Raw genomic sequence first — 23111 nt, 5'->3', positions numbered from 1 at the left:
TAAACTGCTATTTTAAACTGTTATTTTAAATTGATCCTTCAAACAGGTCATTCCAACTGGTCCTTGAAACCCCTACCCAGCTTCTTCCAGACCCCAACAGCCTTGGACTGGGAAAGTTTTCCTGGTGAGTGGCTCACTGGGATGTTTTGGGCAGGTTGCTTTACCTAGGGAAGCATTTCCCCTTGATTTAGGTCTGATTCATTTGGGATTGTTCAGAGAGGATTTGCTACTGGGCTTTTATTTGGCAGGGGTGTGTGGCTTGAGCTTTTAACTGGGCTTTCAAACTGGTCCTTTAACCTGTTTTTTCAAACTGGTCCTTCAAACTGGTTTTTGAAACTGGTCCTTTAACCTGTTTTTTCACATTGTTTTTTCAAACTGGTTTTGCAAACTGGTCCTTTAAACTGGTTCTTTAAACTGGTCCTTTAACTTGTTTTTTCAAACTGTTTTTTCAAACTGTTTTTTCAAACTGTTTTTTCAAACTGGTCCTTTAAACTGTTTTTTCAAACTGTTTTTTTCAAAGTGGTCCTTTAACCCAGCAGAAGGTGCTGGCTTGACTCAGTCGCTGCTCCCTGCTGCTGGCACCTCTCCCTTCCCCTGTTGTTGAAGGACAGATTTCCGCAGTTTTCCAAATATTTATTCCCTGGCATTCGGCAGCTTCCCTAAAGGATGGCAAATAATATGAATTATTCAGTCGCAGGGCTGCACGAGTCTGCCTGCAGCCTGCTTTTCAAATGGAGTTGAGAAGAGCCACTTTCCGTGGCTGAGATTGAACACTGGGAAAGAAATGTGCCCTGCCTTGGAAAAGCTTTGTGTTCTTCCTCCCAAATCCACAACGGGATCTGGTGAGGAGAGCAGGAGTTTTCTGGCAGGTTTTTTAACAAATTAAAAATCCCACCCTCCCGGTGTTTTTGGTGCTTTTACTTCCTCAGCTGGAATTTTGAAGGATGGGGTGCAGGAGGGAAATTCTGTGTGATGCAAAAGGAGATTTTTTTTAGGAAGAGCAAGGAGGAGAAAGCAGAATCAGTTTCCACTTGAATATTAAGCTTATTTGGCAACGGGAACGTTTCGCATTAACAAATATGTAAAGTAAAAATCCGTCCCAAAAGACTGAGACTTCTGTGAATTTCAAACAAATTAGATGCAATTTTCTGCCCTGATAGTCTCACTTTCTGTTCTTGTAACGCCCAGATCCTCACAAGCCTCACCTGCCCTGGTGCTGAAGCCTTGGAGTTGCTGTTCCAAATGTGGGACATGAAACCTCCACCAACATTTCGAGTAAAAAATCTGCTTTTTTTTTGTTTTTTCTGAGTATAGCTTTGGATTTTTTTTTGTATCGCCCCACCCCATGGTGTTTGAATGCAAAAGTTCTTTAAAACAGAAGGAAATCCTTGGGATCCAGAAGCTGTTTTTTAGCAAATAACAATATCAAGGTCAGGTTTGGGGCTGAATTTTTTAGAAATGGATATTTAGGAGAAGATTTTTTTTGGGAATCAATGCCACCCTGGTCAGGGTGGAAGTCATTCCTGACTTCTGTGACCTGCATCAAAAACTTTCTGACCAAAATTCTCCCAGATTTCAGCCCAGACCTTCTGCACTGGAAGGAATGAGGCCATCGAGTTCAGAGCAGGATCAGTCCCACGCCCTTAAATACTTTATTAACACTATTTCATTGATTAACTCCCATTGCATTAAAGAAAAGGAAAATGTCTTTGGTTGGCCATTCAAATCTGAATACAAAAAATTCCTTCCCTCTGTTTTTTTGTGTGAAAATGTAGCTCACTTTGGGAAATCTCAGTTATTTCCTTTCCTTTTCTTTCTTTCTTTTTTTTTTTAACGGAGAGATGTATGGAATTTAAATCCTTCCAGATTTGTAATATTCAAAATATAAGATTTTGTGTGTTCTTAAACCGCAGGCAGAAAGAGCAGTTTATCTTTTTATTTTTAAATTTGGCGATTAATAGCCAGTAAAACATGAAACTCTGAAATGTAAAGAGCCCCAGAGTCCAAAAGCACAAAGGAAATGGCTGCAGAATGAAGACATTTATTTTCTTCTTGCTTTCTTGTCCCATGGTTTATTTAGTTTCATGTGATTTGTGCCAGGACAAAGTGTGTTCTATAAACAAAAAAAAGGGAAAAGGTTAAACCCATAATGAAGTGCAACGATAATAAAAAATAATGATGATTGAAAAAAAAAAAAAAAAGGATGATTAACAAAAAGAAAAAGAAGGGTGAGGAGTTACAGAGTGGGTGAGACAGTGGGACCCCAAATAGCAGATTTATTAGGAAATGAAAATAACTGTTTTGGGGGGAAGAGGAGGGTGCAGAGCTCCCGGAGCAGAACACCAACCCCATAGCCACACGATGGCACTCTTAGGCTTTCAAACAATCCCAGCTCCAGCTCTGAGCATTTAATCCCAAACCGATTTTTTTTCCCTGCCAAAAGCCAAGGAGGAGTTGGCGGGGCTGGGGGGACACAGAACAACTTGGAGTCCCCTGGAAATCTGCGAGTCCCAAGTTGTCCCCATCCCACCCCACACCGTGACCTCGGGAGCTGCATCCCAAATGGATTTGGGGATGATCAGCTTGGCAGGGAGGGAAAGGGTTCTGTCCCTGAAGGGCCACGGGGAGCAGCTGGAAAAAAAGATACACCCCAAAAAAAATCAGTTCAAAAAGCCCTTCTGCAGGGCAAGAAGGCCACAAACCCCACAGCCCACGAGCCAGCTCGTGTTGGGACATTGATAGGGGAAAAAGGTCAGAGTTTCTGTTTTGGAGCTTTCTCAGCGCAGCCTAAGCTGTACAAAAGTCAGCAGTGTGGGCTGCTCTCTCCAACAGCTTTTGTTACTAAGTGTGTTTTACAAACAAGAACTCTCTCCATCCATCCAGAGCACTGAATTTTCTCCTTAAACCAGTGTGGGTGGGAGGGGAAGGAGGCATGGGGGGCTTGGGGCTCATCCTGCCCTTCCCAGCGCCCTCGTTCCAAAGGAGGGATGAGTGTGCTGTCGGAAAAGGCAGCAAATCACTGCTCACCAGCATGGCTGTGGAAGCAATTCCTGCTCCTTGCTCCCCTCTGCCCTCCTGCCGGGCAGGTTTGGGCTCTGGAAGGGTTTTCCAGGTCGGGCTGGGCTCTGGAAAGGTTCTGCAGGTCTGCAGCCTCGTGCTCTGGGGTTGTCCAGGCACAGCTTGAGCCCTGCTGACCTAGCACAACCTGGCCTTGAGCACAGGTTGCTGACCTGCTGTGTTTTCCTGGCAGGGGAGGAAACAAAGCCTCTCTCCTTTGTTCCCTTCCTCACCTGGAGGGATCAGCTACCTTCGGATAGAGAGCTCCAAACTTCTCCAGCAGGTCTTGACCAGCAGTGTGGGAAGCTCCTGCTGGGCCAGCCTGTGCCAAGCTGCTCTTCAGGGAAGGGTTTTTCCTCAACCTTTCACTGATCCCAAAAAAAAAGGGATTTTCATCACTAGCTGTACCAGGAGTGAAGTTTGGAAGGTTCCAGCAGAGCCCCTGTGTTGTCTGTCCTCATTTCAAGGAGCCTCTGCTGCAGAATGGGAATTAATGCTGAAAAAGTGGATACAACCCCTTCTTAAAAACTAAAGAATGGGAATTAATCCTGAAAAAGTGGATACAACCCCTTCTTAAAAACTAAAGAATGGGAATTAATCCTGAAAAAGTGGATACAACCCCTTCTTAAAAACTAAGTGGCAAAGGATCACCAAAGCAAGGGCAGCCAGAGCACAAAATTCTAAACAAAAGACAATGTTCTGACTCTTTGCACACCAAATAAGCCCATGGTGGGGATGCTCTCCAGGTGCCAGAATAACCAACATCCTAAAGATACAAAGATAATGAACATCCTGAAGGTTCCAGGGTAAGGCTTATCCTAAAGGCACAAAAATAATGAACATCCTGAAGGTGCAAAAGTAATGCACATTCTAAAGGTCCCAGGATAATGCACATCCTAAAGCTCCCAGCACACTGGGAGAGGAGCTGGTACCAGTTTGGGGTCTGTGCAGACAGAAGAGCTCTTCCCCTGTTGTGGATTACCCAGTACTGGTGAGTTTTGGGGTGTCAGGGGGTTTTGGGCTGTGGGTGAGAAGCAAAATGGGTTTGGGCAGAGGCAGGGAAGGAGTTGGGAATGAGGATTCTCAGCTTCTGCCTGCCCTTGGCTTCCTGGTGATTTCTTCAGCTGCTTTCTGGGTGTTTATGGGCTGGGGGTTCTGTCCTTGCTGTCACCCAGCACCCACGGGGACACTCCTGAGAGGGCTTGTGGGGACAGAGAGCCTTCTGAGCTGTGCTGGATCGCATCTCTCGGAAACTGCCAAGCTGGGGTTAGAGGGCATTCTCCAGGGAGTGTCCAAAATCAACACGATTATCTTGATTATTAATATTTGCATTGGCAGAACTGCTGGAGGTTTGTGTGGAGAAGCACAAGCCCTGCACTGCTCACTGCTGCACAGCTGATGCAGCTCCACAGTGGACAATTCTCTTTTTTTTTTTTTGCATTTTCAGAAATGTCAGGAGAGTTTAACGTGCAGTCTGTGCACCTCTTTTGGGGCAAATCCTGACCTCATCCTGATGCAGTGAGCCTGGTGGGGATCACTTGGATCTTCAAAGGACAAGCAGGACATGTATTTTAGATAAGTGTGGGAAATTTGGGCATATTTTTCAGCATTTCAGGAATCCTAGGCACCTTAATTCTCTATATTTTCCATCTAAACCCAGCCAATTTTTGCTGAACCTTAGTCCAGTGTAATTTTTTTAAGAAGCCACCCCCTTCATCTTTATAAAAAAATCCCTGGCACTCCAGGGGTTAAGAATAATTCACTCCTTGAATTCTTCAGCTTTTAATTAGACAAGAGATTATTTGGACAAACCAGGAAACAACTATTTGGGCAGGGTTCACTCTCATGGTGAGTCCTGGCTTAGTTTTCCTAAAGAAATCCTTTTGTTTTGATTTTTGGAGCATGAGCAGGTTGTCATCCTGGCTCTTTTTAAAAAAAAAATAAAATGTTGTAGTGCATTTAATAGAAATATAATGGAGAGATTTCTTGCTGGAGATATAATTTAGTACAGAAATTCAAGTTCATTAGTTACAAAACTCCACTTTTTTTCATCCCTGAGCACAACCTCGCTATGTTTCCTTGCTAATCGAAGCAGGAAATTGGGTTGGTTTGTAAATCTGTGGTAAGAAACAATAGGTTTGTGCCTGAGAAGAACTTGGTGTCGTCTCAAGTCGTCGGCAGAGCTTTTCCCTGGAAAAATCTGGGCAGGGGAATGTGGCAGGCAGGGACTCTTCAGCGCAATTACCACATCTCTCTGGAGGTCACCTGCATTTTCGGCTCCATGTGCTGCAAAGGGAGAGGAATTTATTCCAGTTCGTTTTGGATTTGAGGAGCAAAAAGGCTCAGGCCATTTCCAAGGGGGCTGCAGCAGGTTTGGGGGTTTTTTTGGGGTTCTTCCTCTGCACCCCAAGTCCTGCTGCAAGAGGGCAGCTCAGCCCTGGGTTTGGGGGAAAGGCCTGAGCTTCCCCTTCTGAAATGCAGAATGCTCAATGAATGGCAAAAGTGCTTTTAAAAGGGGCTCGTGGAACACTTTGAAAATATTAATTAGTGTGTTGAAGCATTCTGCATAGCATATCATAGTAAAACTGCTCCAGGGGGTTGCTTGGAATGAATTATTAATATGAATCCCTCTCTCCCTTATGCTTCACACCCTGATTTTATGGGACTTGGCGTGGGTTGGGGTGTCTATTAGATTCACTTATTGCCTGTTTAGTGGGAGTACTTTGTAGGCTGCATCAAAAGGTCACTATTATTGCTTTTTTTTTTCTTTTTCAGAATCCCAGATTTTAATCAGTGAAAAAGACTGAATTCCCCCAAATATGAAAGGAGAGCTATGAAGAAAAAATTAAAAAAAAAAAAAAAAACAAAAAAAGAAGCAAATCACCACAAAGCCAGGATTGAAATAATTTTCTGTGGAGCAGGGGAACATGTCCAGGACCAAGGTAGTTTAGAAGCATCACTGTGGGGCTGCAGGGAGCTGGACTGGCACAGCCACATGCACATCCCACCTCCAGCCTTGGCCAAACCACCCCAAGAAGAGCAATCCCACTAAACCACTGTTGTAACGTGTTCACGCTTCCTTCACAGCCATTTAGATGCCTTGTACCACAAGTAGAGAATTCATTAAATTCACAGAGCACAGTGCCTTTTCCCCTTTTGGCTTTACAATATCACAGAGCTGAACCTGTTAACCTAACACTGAAAGAGAAAAGCTGTGCTTAAAAAAAAATAAAAAATTGTTTTTCAGCTCTTGAGGTCTGTTTTGATGAAGTCCCTCGTGTGCAAATATAAATAAATCCATAAAGTAATTTGACTTTTAATTCATACTTGGATTATGGAAATATTTGTATTTGCATGGCTGCTAGACTGAATTACAAAGGGGTTTGAGGGTCCAGTTTTCATTCTTAGAAGAAAAGAAAATAGGAAAATGATGGTTTAAAGTCCATCCTATTCCACCAGGGACACTTTCACTGTCCCAGGCTGCTCCAGCCTGGCCTTGGACACTGCCAGGGATCCAGGGGCACCACAGCTTCTCTGGGAATTCCATCCCAGCCGCTCCTCACCCTCCCAGGGAACAATTCCTTCCCAAAATCCCATAAAATTTACCCTTTTCCAGCTAAAACAATTCCCCCTCATCCTGTTATTATCTCTACTCCACTGAATTTTGGGCTTTGGTCTCATCCTGAGCTCAGAATTTTCCACTTTCTGCAGCAGTGACTGAGTGCTGAGGATGGAGGCAACATTTTCCCCCCTAATATTAAACAAAAAAGAAATGAAGGAGAAGTTTATTTCTGCATCTGAAAATAGATGTTTAAAAATAGATCTGTGTGGCATCTTTGAAGGGCTGAGGAGATGGTGTTTTAGCTTTCTCTGCAAGAAGCAAAAGGCAAGAAGAAAGGCAAAGCTGCTCACAAGCAGCAGTGACATTCTGGAAGCACAAAGGTTTCAGTTTGTTTATGGTGTTAAAAACTTCAGGCAGAGTCATCATTTTGAAAAGCAAATCAGAGAGTGAAAAATGCCAAGGAGATTATTAATAATGGCTTTTTATTTTTTTTTCCCTTTTCCTTTCTTTTTTTTTTAATTAAAAAAAAACCCAAAAAGGTGAGAGACAGCACATTCCACCGGAGTCTAATAGAGAGCAGAAATCTGCACCATCTGCAGAAGTTTGACACGGATTTGCCTCTCTTGCTGTACTTCCCAAGAGTTCTGAGCTGCAATTCCTGCTTGATGACAGCTCGCTGCAATTATGACAGAAAGCAATCATTAGCATCAGCCCTTCCTCACTTTGAAGAGAACGAGCAGCTTTTTCATTTGTTTGTCTTTAAAAAAAAAAAAGCAATCCTGAGAACTCAGCCTGCTTTAGGAGTTTAGCTGGTGATGGATTTTTTCTAAGGAAAGGATCGTCTTACAGCTTTCTCGAGTTGTGAGTGTTGTTGGCTCTATGAAATGTCTTTTTTTCTGCTTTTTTTTTTTTTTTTCAGTTCCAGAGGAGAAATGTTGCCAACTGATTAATATTTGAAGCATGTAGACAACCTGCAGACCTTGCTCTTCGACTCAGATTTCTCCCTTCTCCCCTCCCACCAAAAAAAAAAAAAAAAGGTTCCACTGCTAAAAACTCATTGTTCAGATTTCCTGCTCCCAGGTGAGACGTGATTATTTATCCCCTTTATGTCACCAAAATTCAGGACAAAGAATTCTAGACAGAGTTCAGCAAACAGTTAAAACAATATCACGTGGAATCTCTGTGGAGTTTGGTTGAGATCTCAACTCCTTGCTTAAAATTATGTGGGTCAGCCTGCTGATGTGGGCAGTGAATAGGAAAATCTGCTGCATCTCAGGCACTGAATTTTCGATGTCTTTAAAGAAAATGCTGGAAATGTTTGGTGTAAAAACGTCCAGGATGTCCAGTTGAAGGGTTTGGGTTTGCTCAAGGTGCTGCAAAGCGAGTTGGAGTGTGCAGTTTAGGCTCCTCTGGATAATTTATGGAGATTTGTTTTTATTTATTATTCAGGTGAGGATTTAAGTAGTCCACATTCTCACTTGCAAGTGTAAGTTGACAAAGTGAAGATTTTGGTGAGATAGGAGCTGAAGAGGATCTTTCAGTGGCTAGGTGTTTAACCTGAAAAAAACCCACCTTCATTTAGTTTTTCTCTGATAAATTCTGCATTATTCCTCTCCCTAGAGCCCATTTCTCCTCCCATCAACTCCTCCAACTCCAACTCCTCCCTCCAACTTTTATTTCTTTCACTGGGGCTACTTTTGATTTATATCTACATGACAATGACACCTTGGACTGCTTTAAATAAGCACCAAACTCAGCTTTTAATTTTCATCATTCATTATTATTTTAATCTTCTCATCCCAGGTTTCTCCTGAATTTTTTGTTTGACTTTTTTCTTGTTGAAAGGCTTATGGGAATAACTTCTAGAGTACAACAGACGTGGCAATGGCAGCAGAATAAATTCTGGTTTACAAATTAAAAAGAAATAGAGATTTTTTTTTTTATATTTAGAGTCCTGAATGGCAACTGGCAACAAGTAAATTGCACAAAAGATGCTGTGCAGAGTTTACATGAGTAAAGATGCTGAAAGAAAGATGATTCCTCAGCCAGTGAACATTAAGGAGGTCTATGGTTCAAAAAGGTATAAATTAGAAAGGATCCAGAAGTATAAAAGACATATTTATGGAAAAAGCAGTTCTGCATGTTAGAAGTTCTCCCTTTCTTTCGGTTTTTTGTGACTCTAATTCTGATTTTTGCTCTAATTCTGATTTTCCTCCTGCTCCCTGGTGATGTTCAGTAACTCTCCATCACCTTGCTGCTCTCACTGAGATCAGGGACTCATTGAGGTGCACTCAACCTGGGCCTACCTGAGCTGTTCATCTCCAGGCAAGCTGGCTTTGTGCTCATTTGAGTGGTAAAATCTGCATCTTAAATATTTGCAGAGTTCCACACATCTGTTGTAAAACCACAGATGTGCCTCTCCGCAGATATATATACTTCAGTGTGATATATTATGTTTTATAATTAAAATTTTATTGAATTTTAATATAAAAACAAATTCATACATTAAAAATTAAGTAGAGAACAAACATGTGTGGTATCAGGAGGATACAAGCTCCAGTACAGTAGGACAACAACATCTGACCCATAAAAACCACCCTGCTTTAGTTATAAAATACCTTTGTGGCTGGGAGATTAGTGGGATATATTATTGAGATCCCAATTTTTGGGAAAAATAATTCTGTTTTGTCACTTCCAGTCATTGAGGAAAGGAGCAGCTTTTGAAATCCCTCTATTAAACATTGGAAAGCAAATGGATTTAGACAGAGTGAGTATTATTTGTGGGATAAAGTCAACATTTTAGAGCAGAATAAAGGATTTTCTTTCTTGCAGTGTCCAGTGGAGCACAAGAATTTGGATAGTGGAGAACTGAGCTTGAATCCAGGAATAACCCAGCTGTGGAGAAGCAGATTGCTCCTCTCCACCAATTCCAGCTCATGGACACCACTTACTCTCCCTTTGCTTGGAGAAAGGTAAGTATTTTCCCATTTTTCCCAGGTAAAAAGCAAACTCCAGCACAGGATGTGCGAGAGAAAATAGTGCTGAACTATTTGAATGCTGTTCCATAACGGGGTGATGTGCCTTTGCCTTGAACGCTGCTTTCATTTCCATTTCAAAAAAGGCACAGCTGAAGCAGGAAAAGTTCAGAGAGGGCTGATGGAAATGATTAGACAGAGGGTGAGATGTGTGTGTGACGAGAGGCTGTCAAGTTTGGAACATGAATTCTGTGGCTAGCAAGGATGAGAATGGCAAAAAGGTATCAGGTAAGGAATATTTGATCAGGAATATCTTGGGAAGTTGTTGAGGAGATATTTTTCCTCCACTTTCTGCTGATACGAGAATCCAGGCACAGCCAGAAGATGTGGCAGGGCTCACACCTCAGGCTGGTGACAAGGGACAGGACTTTGGGATGGGATGTGACATCATTGTCACTGGAGTTTGGGACATCGGGAGGGTTTAAGGAATGAGCAAGGAGTGATTTGGGTTCCAATATCCAAAACTAAGGAATAAGATCATCGAATCATTAAGGTTGGAAAAGATCTCCAAGATCATCAAAGGCAAAATGTGATCTCACCCAGTGAGCCAGGGTGTCCCAAAGTGCCACATCCACTCTTTTTTTGAACACTTCCAGGGATGGGGAATCCACCACTGCCCTGGATGGTCTGTCCCAGTGATTGACCACTCTTTCAGTGAAGAAACTTTTCCACCAGGATCCTCCCTGGTGGTGAGGGCAGATGCAGGAGCTCAGGGCAGAGCTTTTTGGAGGAGAACATCCAGACCTGACCCCAGCCTGACTCTGCACCTCCAGCTTCTCACATACTTCCCCAATTAAACTGTTCAGAAGTCACATTAAAGAGCTGTCCACAGCCCTGCAAATTGATTTATCCCCTGATGACAGTCCGAGCTGCTGCCCAAACTGCTGCAGAGGAAAAGGTCTTTAATTTAGGTTGTTTTCTTTCTTGCTTGTTCCTTTTCACACTGATTTTCGCTCGCTGTTGCTTCAGAATTAACTCAAGGTCACAGGTTTAGGGGTGTCACAGGGTGATCTCAGCTCCCTTTGGCACCAATAATATTTGTGTTCCCATTTCTTAAATGAATGGATTAAAATGGGGTTTTATTGAAGTAATGAAGCTTTGTATTTATCAAAAAAATGGGATTTTTCAAGGAGGATTGCTCAGTCATCGCAGATAATTTTTAAAGGAATCTTTTAAAGGTGTCAGTCCCCATGGCAGGGATTTGGAACGAGATGATCTTTAAGGTTTCCTCCAACTCAAACCATTCTTTGATTCCATGATTCACTGTTGTTATTTGTGCTCTGAGGATTTACTGAAAAGGAGTTGTTCAAGTTGGAAATTTATTGACAGTGTGAAGAGATGACAGCTTCTATCTGGTGAAAAAAAGGGGTATTTTCCTCTACTCATACATTTGCTTTGTTAATCTGCAAACTCACCAACACATCTGAGCACACAGCTGAGTTTTTCACCATTTGCAGTTTGTAGAAATCCAAAATAAACCCGGATGAAAGATTGGATTATTCACAGGTAATCTACAGATCTCTCAAACGATCACCTTATGACTGTGCACACAAAAAACAAACTCCTGGTTTATTTTTTATTTGGAAAAGAACCCCAAACCCTTCAGAAATGATTGATAGCAACTGTCAGGAATTTGTTTTGGAGAGGGACTGTGCTTGTGTTATCACCTGTCCCATTGACACCAGCAGCAGGATGTTGATTATCCACAAATGAACTCTGCTTGTAATTATTTCACTGCAAAGGAGCAACCAAAAGAGTAAAAAAAAAAATTTGGAGGTTTATAGATATTTTTCTGGTGAGTCTATAGCAAGGTAATTTACAGATAAACCAGCAAAAAATGGTGATAATTTGAATAGATATTATTTTGGTACAGCTTATATTTGGCATGTTCTCACTATCAAACTGTGTGAGGGAAAATTAAAGTTCTGCAAACTTGCAGTAAATCCCTAAATATTCGTAGTTGGATATTGAGAGAAGACAGGGAAAGGGACAATTATCATCCTGCTACGTCAGTGCTCTTCCTTCCTGATGTTTCATTTCACTTCCAGGAAAATTTTCCCCAGCTCCAGCCGTCTTAAAAAAAGCCCAATGAGTTATCTCAGTGTCTTCAAGAAAACTCTCAATAATAGAAAATAACAACCTTTAGACAGCGCCTTTTATACCAGACTGTAAAATTTAATCGAGGGTTTTATCTTGCCATTGAAATTTGTTTTTTTACTAAAAATCCCAGGAAACATTATCATTTGTGTTCAGTCCTTTTTCTAAGGAATGGCTGCAGAATTGACTCTTTTTTTAAATTTAGATACTTCCAGGAGCTGCACCTGTTGAATGACACAAGACTCTTCCAAGGGTAAAGTTAATTCCTCAGGAGGTTTGGGAAATCCCAACCCTCCTCGTGATGTTGAAGTCTTTTTTGCACATCTAACAATATTTTGGGGGAAAAAAAAAGATTACAAACTCTATTTCATAGGAGCTTGGTGAGGAATACAACCTCTGCCACTCCCTGGGAAGCTGCACCCCATCCAGGGAGATTTTGGGAGGATGGAGCCTGTAGGGTTGAACCTCCTCGTTCAGCAGCAGAGGGAGGATAGCAGGAGCTGCCTGGGATAATCCCAGAGGATGCCCTAAACGCTCGTGTGTTTTGCAGCACTTTGAGGCTTTTTTGATGCTTCTGAGGAGGATGCAATTAGCTTTTCAATGATAAATAAATTAGAGATAGTTGATTTTGCCGTTCACACATTTGTTTTCTTCACTTTCATGAGGGACTGCCGCCTGTTTATGATTTTCTTAGAAGTTTGAGAGACTTGCTTTGCTTAGTGACAAATCCTCCCCTCTAGGCAGCACGAGAAAAAAAAAAAAAAGAGGAAAGCAAAGCCAGTGGGAACCTGCAAATGGCCATTATGTCTGCAGGGAAGGGAATCCCCTCAGGACTCCCAGAGGTTTGGTTTGTTTCCTGGCTGTTTATTTACGTAATTAGAGCTCATAATTCCACGACAACGCAAAGGGAAATAAAAAAGCAGCAACAAAAGAAATCACAGAAAAGCACAGGCAGAAATCAGTTGGTTATCCAGGACTGGAGTAAGGCTCTGGTGGAACTTCAAGGATGGCTTTGGCTCTGCAGGTGGTGATCACCAGGTGGTCTCCAGCGTGGATAGGACTTCATGGAATCATGGGATGGTTTGGGTGGGAAAGGACCTTAAAGCTCATCCAGTGCCACCCCTGTCATGGCAGGGACACCTTCCACTGTCCCAGGCTGCTCCAAGCCCCAATGTCCAGCCTGGCCTTGGACACTGCCAGGGATCCAGGGGCACCACAGCTTCTCTGGGCACTCTGTGCCAGGGCCTCAGCACCCTCACAGGGAGGGATTCCTTCCCAATATCCCATCTAAAATTACCCTCTTCCACCTAAAGCCATTCCCTGTGTCCTGTCCCTCCATCCCTTGTCCCTAGTCCCTCTCCAGCTCTCCTGGAGCCCCTTAGGCACTGAAGGAGCTCTCAGGTCTCCCAGAACCATCTCTTCTCCAGGGTGAACAATCCCAATTCCATGACTTGTCATCACCCAAATCCTGTGCAGAGATTCTCTCCACCTCCACTGTGTGCAGCTGAGGAGGAAGATCCCAAGCAGTTTGTGAAACCATTTAGGACCACATTTTAGAGTGACATCCAATTATTTGCAAGGTAAGGATTGATAATTCCCTTGATTTTGAATTTAGTAATTATTTTGTACATTCCAGATTGGTGTTCACACCCACTTAGACAAGGCTTCCCATGGTTTCAGAGTCCCAAGAAATTCAAAGAGGTTGGAAGAGGAGGGAAGACTAATTCCACCACCAACTTGAAACTGCTAATGGGCTAAAAATGTGCTATTTGGGAGAAAATTTTTTGCTTCAGGACAGAAAGGAACTGAAAAAAAAATGCTTAAAGTAGCAAGAGTGCGGCTTGGACTTTGTACAAAGAAAGTATAAAATACTTGTAAAAAGCAAAATCCAAGTAAAAAGAAATACTCTGCATAGTCATGTTAAAAGGGAGGTGAGTAAGGTCAAGGATAAGTTTTGTTTTGAGAACTGTGCAGCTGAGGAGTGCAGAAAATAACAAATAAGAAAAATGTGCCTTTTTTTCCATCTCCTCCTGAATGAACCAGGGCATTTTGTGGAAGGTCAGTCATTGCGATCTGATGTGGGATGATAGAGGCAGGTCCAGGGCTCGGCTGCACAGATAATCTCAGTCCCATTCCATCTGAGCAGTGGGAATGAGGCTGTCCCAGCTTTGTCTCTGGATGCATTCCCATCACAGCCTGCCTGATGTGGGAGATCTCATCAAGAGCATTGCATCAGAGCAAGGAAATAGGGGAGCAACAGCCCAGCCAGCAGGGCACTGCCAGGCAATCAGAGCAGCCCAGCCACCCTCAGCTGAGACTTGTAAAATGCAAGAAGTGCAGAAATGTAATTTTTCCTTCCTAGGAAAAGCTTTTATCCATGTGTGTGTGAGAGGATGTGGTGCATCACACGAGGGGGAAACAAAGCACAGCCAGAGCTCTTCCACCTACCCAAAGCAGGATGGCCATGGAGCCTCTGCTCCAAAACTCTCCCTGTCACCTCCCAGGGACATCTGCTGGGGCTGCAAAAGGTGGAACTGGTGTCTGCACACTGCAAAAGGCTGGGAGCAAGGTGGGTAACACAGGAGGTGTAATTAGAAACAATTAGAAACAATTTCCTTGTCGCTTCTCCTTCTCCAAGAGGAGTGTGGAAGGGCTGGTTGGGCTGGGTGCTGTGGAAATAAATATTCCAAAGGTTAAGGAGGGAAGCTGTGTGGGTGATGGTGTGGAAAGTAAGCTAAGAGTAAGGTGGGAAACAAATTGCAGTTGTCTGGAACTGGATGATCATAAATAGTTGCAAATCAGAAACAAAATCGCAGAATCACAGACTGGTTTGGGTCGGAAGGGACCACAAAGACCACCTTATTCCAACCCCCTGCCATGGGCAGGGAAGATGAGAGACAGCTGCAGAGTTCTGAGTATCTCATGATGCTGACTAAAAAGAGAAACAGAGGAAAAGAAAGAAATCAAAAGATATGATTCTCACAGTGAAAGTCAGACCAGTCCCAAAGTGCTTAAATCAGACTTCAAGTCCCTTGACCCCTCTTGAGGGTAGGAGGAAGGAGCTTTCCACATATTTTGGGAAGGACAGGACCACGGGAGCTGTGTCTGTTTGCCAGGTCTGTAGTGAGCACCTTGCCTGACATTAAGCAGAGGCAATAACTTTGTGATGACCTAAATTCATTTAAAAAAGAATTACTGATGTATATATTCAGGTCAATAGCACTTTCCCCAGGTTTCAGTAATCGGATCAATTATCTGAATCCAATAAAATCTTATTAAAGAAATTCAGAATTATCTTTAGAATAGCTGGCCTTGTAGTCCCTGAGTAGGTTACAAAAACTGCTATGAAGAATTACTGTGACCTACTTTCTGGGTGGTACAGATATCATTATCATATCAGAGGTGCAGCCTGATAAGGCTACATGACTTCCATCTCTTATTGAAGAGAGTTTGGCAAAGAACTCACACCAAACTTTAATCTAGGTCTCCAAATTATTTTATTTTCCTAAACATTGGCTGAAATTTGAAGAGGCAAAGCATTGCATGCAGAGAAGCACCTCTTGAATGAAGTGCACGAGGTAAAGCCAGCAGGGTGAGGAACATTTAAAACACATGGGATGGACAGAAACTGTTGTTGTTGCAGGTCACAAATGCTTGGTCAGCCCAGGAACAACCATGCTGACCCAGGGGCACTTTGCACCTCTTCCCACAAGGTCAATGAGAGCTTGAATCCCGAGGCAGAGGAGGAATTACAAAAACCCAATGTTTTATTACAAAAGCCTAAGGAAAACCTTCCAGCCTTCTCTCTGCCAGGTGAGATGTTTGGTTATTTTATTGCTAATGGGACAACCACTTTGTTCAAATGTGGCTGGAAATTCTTCCTGGTGTCTCTAAGCCATTCTCTCACAGGGCAGCATGTGCAGATCTGGGCTGGGGAATGAGGATTGTCCTGAGGGTGGCTCTGCAAAAGCAGCTCTTGGGTGTCTGGCACTTCTGAAGCAAACCTGGCCTGGGTGCACCTGAGAGCAGCCTTTGCTTAAGAAATACCCTGAGCCACACTGGGGCTGAAGTTCAGAGCTGTGAAACACAGCAGGTGTTTAGCTGGGGTGGCAGTGTTTAACTGGGGTGGCAGAGTTTAACTGGGACTTCAGTGTTTGACTGGGATGGCAGTAGTTAAGAGGGATTGCAGTGTTGAATGGGGATGGCAGTGAGCTCGGGGTTGGCTCTGCACTGGTGTTTCTGGCATGGCTCCCTCCCTCAGGCAAGGGAGCCACGGAAGGAGGGGTAAGAGGTTCCTGGCTGGCTGGTTTTACCTCAGCTCTGCCCTGTGCCCATCCAGCTGTGGGTGTGGGAAGATGCTGTGCCCCTGTGAGAAGCATCACCATTCCCTCCACAAGTGATAAAAAGCTTCTCCGAGCCTTGCAAACACAGAATCCCCCCTTTGAGGCTACAAGACAGGTGACACCAGCAGGTGAGGTCAGAATCGCCTCACACCATGGGGGCATCAGTGGAGACGGCATCGGGAACAGAGTCAGGAATATCCACATCCCCTCCTGTGCCACCACCTGGCAAAGGCAGGTATCCCTCACCCCAGCACCCATCGCTCTGAGGGCGAACACAGCAAAGGCGGGAGAGGTGGCTGTGGGATCCCCACACCGCTAGGTCCATGTGGGCAGCAAGTGTGGCCAGGACGATTTTCCATCAGTTCCTCAGGAGGCTGAGGAGCTGGGAGGCTGTTGAAGGGCTCTGAGCCATCCCAGCCGCTCTGCAGGCCCTGAGGCCCAGAGATCTGCTCCCCACAGCACGGACTAGCCAGCAGAGCCATTCCTGCTTCCCTCCCAGCCCAGGCTTTGATCTTCCCCTCACACCAGTAGGGCTCGGTAGGGTGGTGGGAGGCAGCAGGAGCCAGGGGTGGCCCGTGGCTCAGGGCAGCCACCTTCCCTCCACACAGGGCCGCTGGCCCCGATCGGCGGCGGGACATCAAGGCAGGGCCGACCGACGCGCGCGTTAATTAGGAAGCTGAAATTATAATGTTGTGTTAAAGAACAAAGGGTCTCCGAAGGAAAAATATGTGCCGCATATCTGACAAAGATAAATTGGATTATTCAAAATATTCCTGATGAAATGTTACATTTTGCAACTAATTATCAATCTGTTTTATCTCCGGACCAGCTGGGCATTTTTGTGCATGCAAGACCTGCCTTACCAATGATCTTAAGATGTCACTGTAGCGTTTACATCTTTTATTTCAAGATTTAAATAACTAGGAAGTAGCTAATGTAATTCACTGCTGAGAAGAAAGGCTAGTTAGTTGAATGCTTTCCAAAGTGATCTTCTCCTAATGAACTTCTCTGGACTGTGAGTAATGAGGCTTTATTCAAATAATGTTTAAGAAAGGTTTTTATAATGTAATTTTTTAAAGAAAGAGCAGCATTTAATGCATTTGAAATATCTTTATTAATCCTATACTGCCTCATGTAGCATTAAAGCATTGTGAATATTTGGTTTTGTTCCTTCTGAATGTTCCTTTTGTGATGAACTGGTTGCAGTAGCAATGGAGCTATAGAAATCGGGCAATTATCTCATAAATGTTCAGTGATATCTTACAAATTACAGCCTGACATGATTACAGAGCCATTTTGTTGTAAAGGCATTTGTTGTTTGAGTATATTTATATACCATAGTGGTGTGTAGCTCCCCTGGTCCCTACTCAGACACTACTCCTACGTGCAAGAACTGAGCTTTGCTACCTCTCCTATAGTTCGCCTCTGGGACAGCTGTGCCAAGATTAATCTACTGGAGGTGTCATAAAATTTTTCTTTTGTGTGTGATTTTGTGGTAGTTTTCAACTGGAATAGGAGAAGATACCTCATAGGTTCCCTTCAATAGCAGTGCTCTGCAATATTTTGGATTCTCTGTGAGGTTATGAAGTTCTCCTGGAAGGGATCTGGCAAAATTTGCTTTTACGGAACTGAACAGACAGAGTGACCAAAAAAAAGAAACCCCAAAGAAATGAAGAAACAAACGAACCCCAAAATTTAAGAAATTAATTTTTTTCACATAAGGTTTTCTTGGCCAGTTTCTAGGAAGGGACAACTATAAATGTATTTGAGCAAATCTCCCCAGGATCAGCTCAAAAGGGCAACTTCATTCTAGAATTTGAACTTTTCTGCTTTTATCCTCCGATAGTTAAATTATTTCCCCCTCCCCTTTCTACAGAGTAAATTGTGTCCCAGCTAATGATCATTTGAACTGTTCATAGCAGCTTCTGCTCTGTTGCAGAAACAAATTCTTTCTGCCTTTTTGATCAGGATCTTCCCAAAGCTGATCAGTGCATCCTCTGCCTTTCCATGCTCTGTCAAGGGCTGATCCTGCAAAGAGCAGGAGGTGCTTCTCCCAAAATTCCTGCCAGTTAGGAGTGGTCAGCACCCTGCAGGATTTGGCCCTTGCTTTGCACAAAAACCTCCCTCAGTTTGAATGTTTCATAATGTATGTTTAAATAGTCGCAGCTCGCAGAGAACTTTGATGAGGCAAAGGGGTAATTGGATTTTCTTGTTCTATAATTAAAAAGGTATATATTACATCCACATTAATACCAAAAGAGTTCATCATGATCAGTGTTATTACAACGAATACCAAAGGATTTAACAGTGATTGGCCACTTAGTTTAAAGGGTACCTGAAATCATTAAATTGTTTGCTGGAGGGCTTTTGAAGGCCTGTTGGATCGCCTGCCACTCCATTTTTTTTTTTACTCCTGGCCTGCAATGTGAGGTTTACTTTTACAAAGTAGGAGCAACAGGGTGATCATTTTCCTTTATTATTCCCTTATTGACTTCCAGTTAATTTTAATCTTTGCATTAAGTGACCTCTATTAAGCTTGCCAGGTATCTGATTACACCGTCAAGGTTGAGACCAGAGAGTGACCTATTGCACCACGTCAATTGTCCTTCACAGAAGCCCTTACTGTTAATCAAGAGAGGAAGATTAAAGGAGATCAGAACTATCAGCCTGGAGTGCATTTTGCATTTGAATACACCTTTCTACCAGGGCCTCTGTATTGTCCTGGAAGAAAACAAATATGAGCTGTTAGGAGCAGCTTCTGCTCAAATCTCCACAGAGAGAAGTTCTCATGGCAACTTTAGTTCTCAAAGTTCTCAAAGAGCCACTTTAGCTCTACCATTAGACACTTTAATCTATCTGTAAAATCTGAAATTTGATATATTTTAATATAGCTGTAAAATCCCTAATTAAGTGTTCTCATATTTGGTTTGGATAAATACAATGTATGCTTTTTTTTTCCTGCAGTCCTAAAATGCCCACATTTAATTTTGTTCAGTTCTACCCAGATATAAAATAGCTTAATTAACTCCCACCATGACTTAGAATCACAGAATCATATAGGTTGGAAAAGTTCTCTAAGATTATTGAGTCTAACCATTAGACCTGCTCATCTTATGTTGTTGGATAGCTTAGAGTTGACTCTTTGTCACCATGTGAATATTCACACTTAGAGACATCTTCTTGAGAGTTTTTGGTCTTTATTGAGTTGCTTTTGGAGAATTCACAATTTAGGGTTGGTAGAATTCCTAAATTTGTATCAGCTTGTGCATTTGAATCAGCTTTTAGCTTTCCCACATAAATGAAAGTCAGAGTGTGTGGTGAGTGATGCATTCCAAATGTGTGCTTTTTTAAAGATGTGACATCATTGAAATCAACCCAAATTTTTGTCACGGTGTTCAGTAAAATGGTATTTGGCTGAATGTTATTTTCCTGCCATATTTCACCTCACTACTCCCAGCCTTTTCAGTGCTAGAGCAATTCCAGGAGAACTTCTTCCTGTCGTGGAGAAAATGTACTGTATGACCAAAAAAACCAATATTGCTACCTCAGCTTGTCGGGGTCACACTCAAATTAACAACCACAAGTGAAACGTTAAATAACACTGATTTTTGTAACATTTTTGTCTATCTTAATCTATTTCTCGGTTTAGCTCACTGCCAGCCCACTTCCAAAAATATCTTTGCAAGGTGAAATAATTTTACTGAAGAAATTTGTGGATGCAGAAAGCAAAATAGATGGAAGAAAACATGAAAATATATTAATCTCAGTTCTGAAGTCTTCTCCATGTGAATCATGATATTGAATAATTGCCAGGTCTTCATAGAAAGGTAATTATCAATAACCATGGAATGATAGAATAATTGAAGTTGGAAAAGATCTCCTAAGATCAGAGTCCAACCTTTCGCCCAGCACTGCCAAGGCCACCACTAACCCATGTCCCCAAGTGCCACGAGTTTTGAACACTCCCAGAGATGAAGACTCTACCACTTCCCTGAGCACCCTCTTCCAGTCCTTAACAGTCTTTTCAATGAAGAAATTCTTCCTAATATTCAACCTAAATACCTTCCTTTTTTTTTTTAATTAATCTTGAGTTATTGTTTTGAAGTTTTTAAAAAAAAGTTCTAAAACTCAAGCAGAAATCCATGATTTTAACTCTTCCGAATGGTTTTTGCATCCATAACAATGATATTGGATACTCTCCAGCTCTTTGGAAACACAAGGCACAGGTAGCTGCTTTTGCTGCCCCTGTGGCAGGTGAGAGCAGGATTTCCTGAATGGAACTGGGAAATGTTCCTGAGCACTGGAACCTGGCGGGAGGCTAAACAGCCATGTCAGTATTTAACACTAACCAAAAGCACCGGAGACCAGATTGAACTCATTTTACCAGTAGTTAGTGTAATTAAACATTTTCACCAGGATGGAAAGTCATGGTTTGATTTGGAAGTAATTTGCTTGACAAATATCAGATGTTAAAATAATTAAAGCTTGGCCATTTCTATTTAATCTCAAGTGGGCCCACGAAAACAAGCCTCGAAATTATATCAGAGTCATCTATTAATTGACTCCTGGATTTGAAGACCAGCGGGGACTATTATGGTCATCCAGCCTGGCCTTCTGCAGAAGCAATCATGGAATTCCACCAAGTAATTCATGCATTCAACCACTATTTTTAGGAGAAATCCATACAAATTGAAAAGCTTACGGTGACTTCATGGCTGCTGTAATCTTATTACAGAAAAGTATCTGTAGAAATATGGAAGCTGTAGTGAGCATGGACAGGGTTGCACAGGTACAGCTGTCAGGGAGTTATTATCCAAATTTTTGCAGCCCTCTTGAAGTGATTTTTAGTATTTCTAAAAGGGAAAGCATCACATTTACTACATCTTACTAAATAATTTTACTAAATTCAAATGCTTAGCTATAAAATGCAGTAATGTTAATTTATTCTTTTGGTACCCCCTCCTTGTTTTTCACGTGTTAAATCCCAGTGATTCCAATTGATTAAACCATACATTTATTTGTACAAGAAAAATTTTGGTCAAAAACTAATATTATTGTATGTGATTCTCTTAATATATTTTAGAACTTTGCCTGAAATTCTTAGTGACAAAAATTCTGAAATTACTGTTGAAAGCTACAATGTAGGTCTAGAAAAGATGTAATAAATGTATGTAAAAATAAATGTATGTAAAAATAATGTTTTGATTGATCCCTGATTATAATTATGTTACTATACATTTAAGTTTCTGTAGTTTAAAATTTTAATCTCTTATCTTCAAATGATGTCATGTACATAACTTCACCTTTGATCATCTACAGATGTAAAAAACCATCTTGAATTAAAAAAAAGAAGTTAAGTTGGTGTTAAAATCAGAGCTTAGTACAATCAAGTATTTGCAAGGTCAACTACTGCAGTCTAAAATATTTTGAACTGCTTCTGAATATACAAAATTAATAAATATATTCCTAAAGGGAGAAAAAAAAAAAAAAAAGAGAAAAGAAACCTCTTTCTAGCTAAGGAATCTGATGGGCGCTTTAAAAAGAGAGCTGATCATTTTGGAAGATATTCTTGAAAACTTGAAAATCCTCTTCTTGCTTTTTTCCAGCATCCTCACCCTACAAAAAGCTTCCCAAGCTTGCACAGTTTGTTTCGCTTTCCTAGGAGCTTGTGGAGCTTAATTTCAGAGCAGGGGATCCCAAGAGCTTTTGGCTTTTATAATCAATTCTACCTGCATGAACTTAATATAAAAATGACCAGTTGGAACATGACAATTTTATTGGGATTCAGGTCAATAATTGTATTTATTTTCTTGACAGAAGAGTCACCTCCAAACCACTCCGACATCCAGGAATTTGATCATTGTGCTTTATTAGTAACAAAATCAGCCTAACCCAACTTAGAAATGCTTTTGCTCTATGGTTAACTCCTGTTTTTAAATAGTTTATCATACGAAGGCTTCTATTTTCTCCAATTAGCTCTTCAGATCTCCAAGGGAAATTGGGAATGATTTAAAAAAATATGTGTTTAACGCATCTTTATGACTTAAATCACAGTGAATGTATTTATATATTTTAAGGCATCGAGCATCTGTTCTTCCTCTTCCAGGCTGTGTAAACAAGAGTGCTTTGGTTTCCCCTAAAATCTCCCCTTTTTTTTTCCAGGTCCAGCAGATGCACGTTGGTCAATGACAAGGCATCCTGGAGCTCAGCTTGTTCCAATCAACTTCTGTATGAACGAGATCGCCAGGGGATTGGCGGGAGTCGGGAACAGCGTTTAGCACTTTGCTGACCTTGAGTCCACCTTTTCTAAACTCCTTCTGGAACCAAGATTTTTTCCAGCCATTTTCAAGTGATTTCTTCCACTTTCTCCAGAGACTGAAACACTTGATTGACCTGTAATGTTCAGCGAAATTCTTGCACGGGGAAAGAGAAAATGTTGGTAGTCCTAGACATGAAAATACTCATGAACTTTTTTTTCGTCTGTGTCTTGAATTAAAATCATCAAAAAGTTTTCCACATACCTGCCCAGGGTGTTTAACAGCAGGTATTTGGGAATTTTATCATTGTGAAGGAAGATACAGAAGCAAAGATGAAAGCATAAAGGTAAATAGATATTTGATTTTAAGTATATGATTTTAACCTGTATTTTAGCCTTGTAGAGACCACAATTATATTTCCATGATAACACTGACTTTGTCTCATTTGAGAATTGCTAGTAACAGGGAAATGATTACTGAGAACTTCTGAAATGACATCAAGTAAAAAATTAAAGGATGTGAGGAGGCTTTTTTTTAAGAAATAAAAGCTTTTAGAGCTGAGATCATGATTAATTATTTCTCAGCATTCCTTAGAAAGAATAATGGAGCTGAAGTTTGTACTGTGTGTATTGTGTTACTTGATAAATCTCTGGCTCACAGTACCTACATGAAAACAGCATTCCCCAAAGACTTGTCAGGACTCCATGCAAAAGAAGTTCACACAGGGAAAGACATTTTTTTATTCCTAACTCACAGTTAT

At 41.8% G+C, this 23111-nt stretch overlaps 1 long non-coding RNA gene across 1 annotated transcript; it reads left to right on the top strand.

The window, feature by feature from the left end:
* Nucleotides 1–16398: 16398 nt before the first annotated feature.
* Nucleotides 16399–22812, top strand: LOC146435032 (uncharacterized). The gene is made up of 3 exons (XR_014853056.1): nt 16399–17109; nt 19744–19921; nt 22257–22812. It is a non-coding gene; the product is annotated as an uncharacterized LOC146435032 (long non-coding RNA).
* Nucleotides 22813–23111: the final 299 nt, after the last annotated feature.

Source organism: Lichenostomus cassidix, chromosome 6, assembly GCF_008360975.1.
Source record: "Lichenostomus cassidix isolate B80296 chromosome 6, HeHo_3.0, whole genome shotgun sequence".
In the NCBI taxonomy this organism is placed as follows: domain Eukaryota; kingdom Metazoa; phylum Chordata; class Aves; order Passeriformes; family Meliphagidae; genus Lichenostomus; species Lichenostomus cassidix.
The sequence above is the reverse complement of the archived record's forward strand: the minus strand, read 5'-3'. Positions and strand labels throughout refer to the sequence as shown.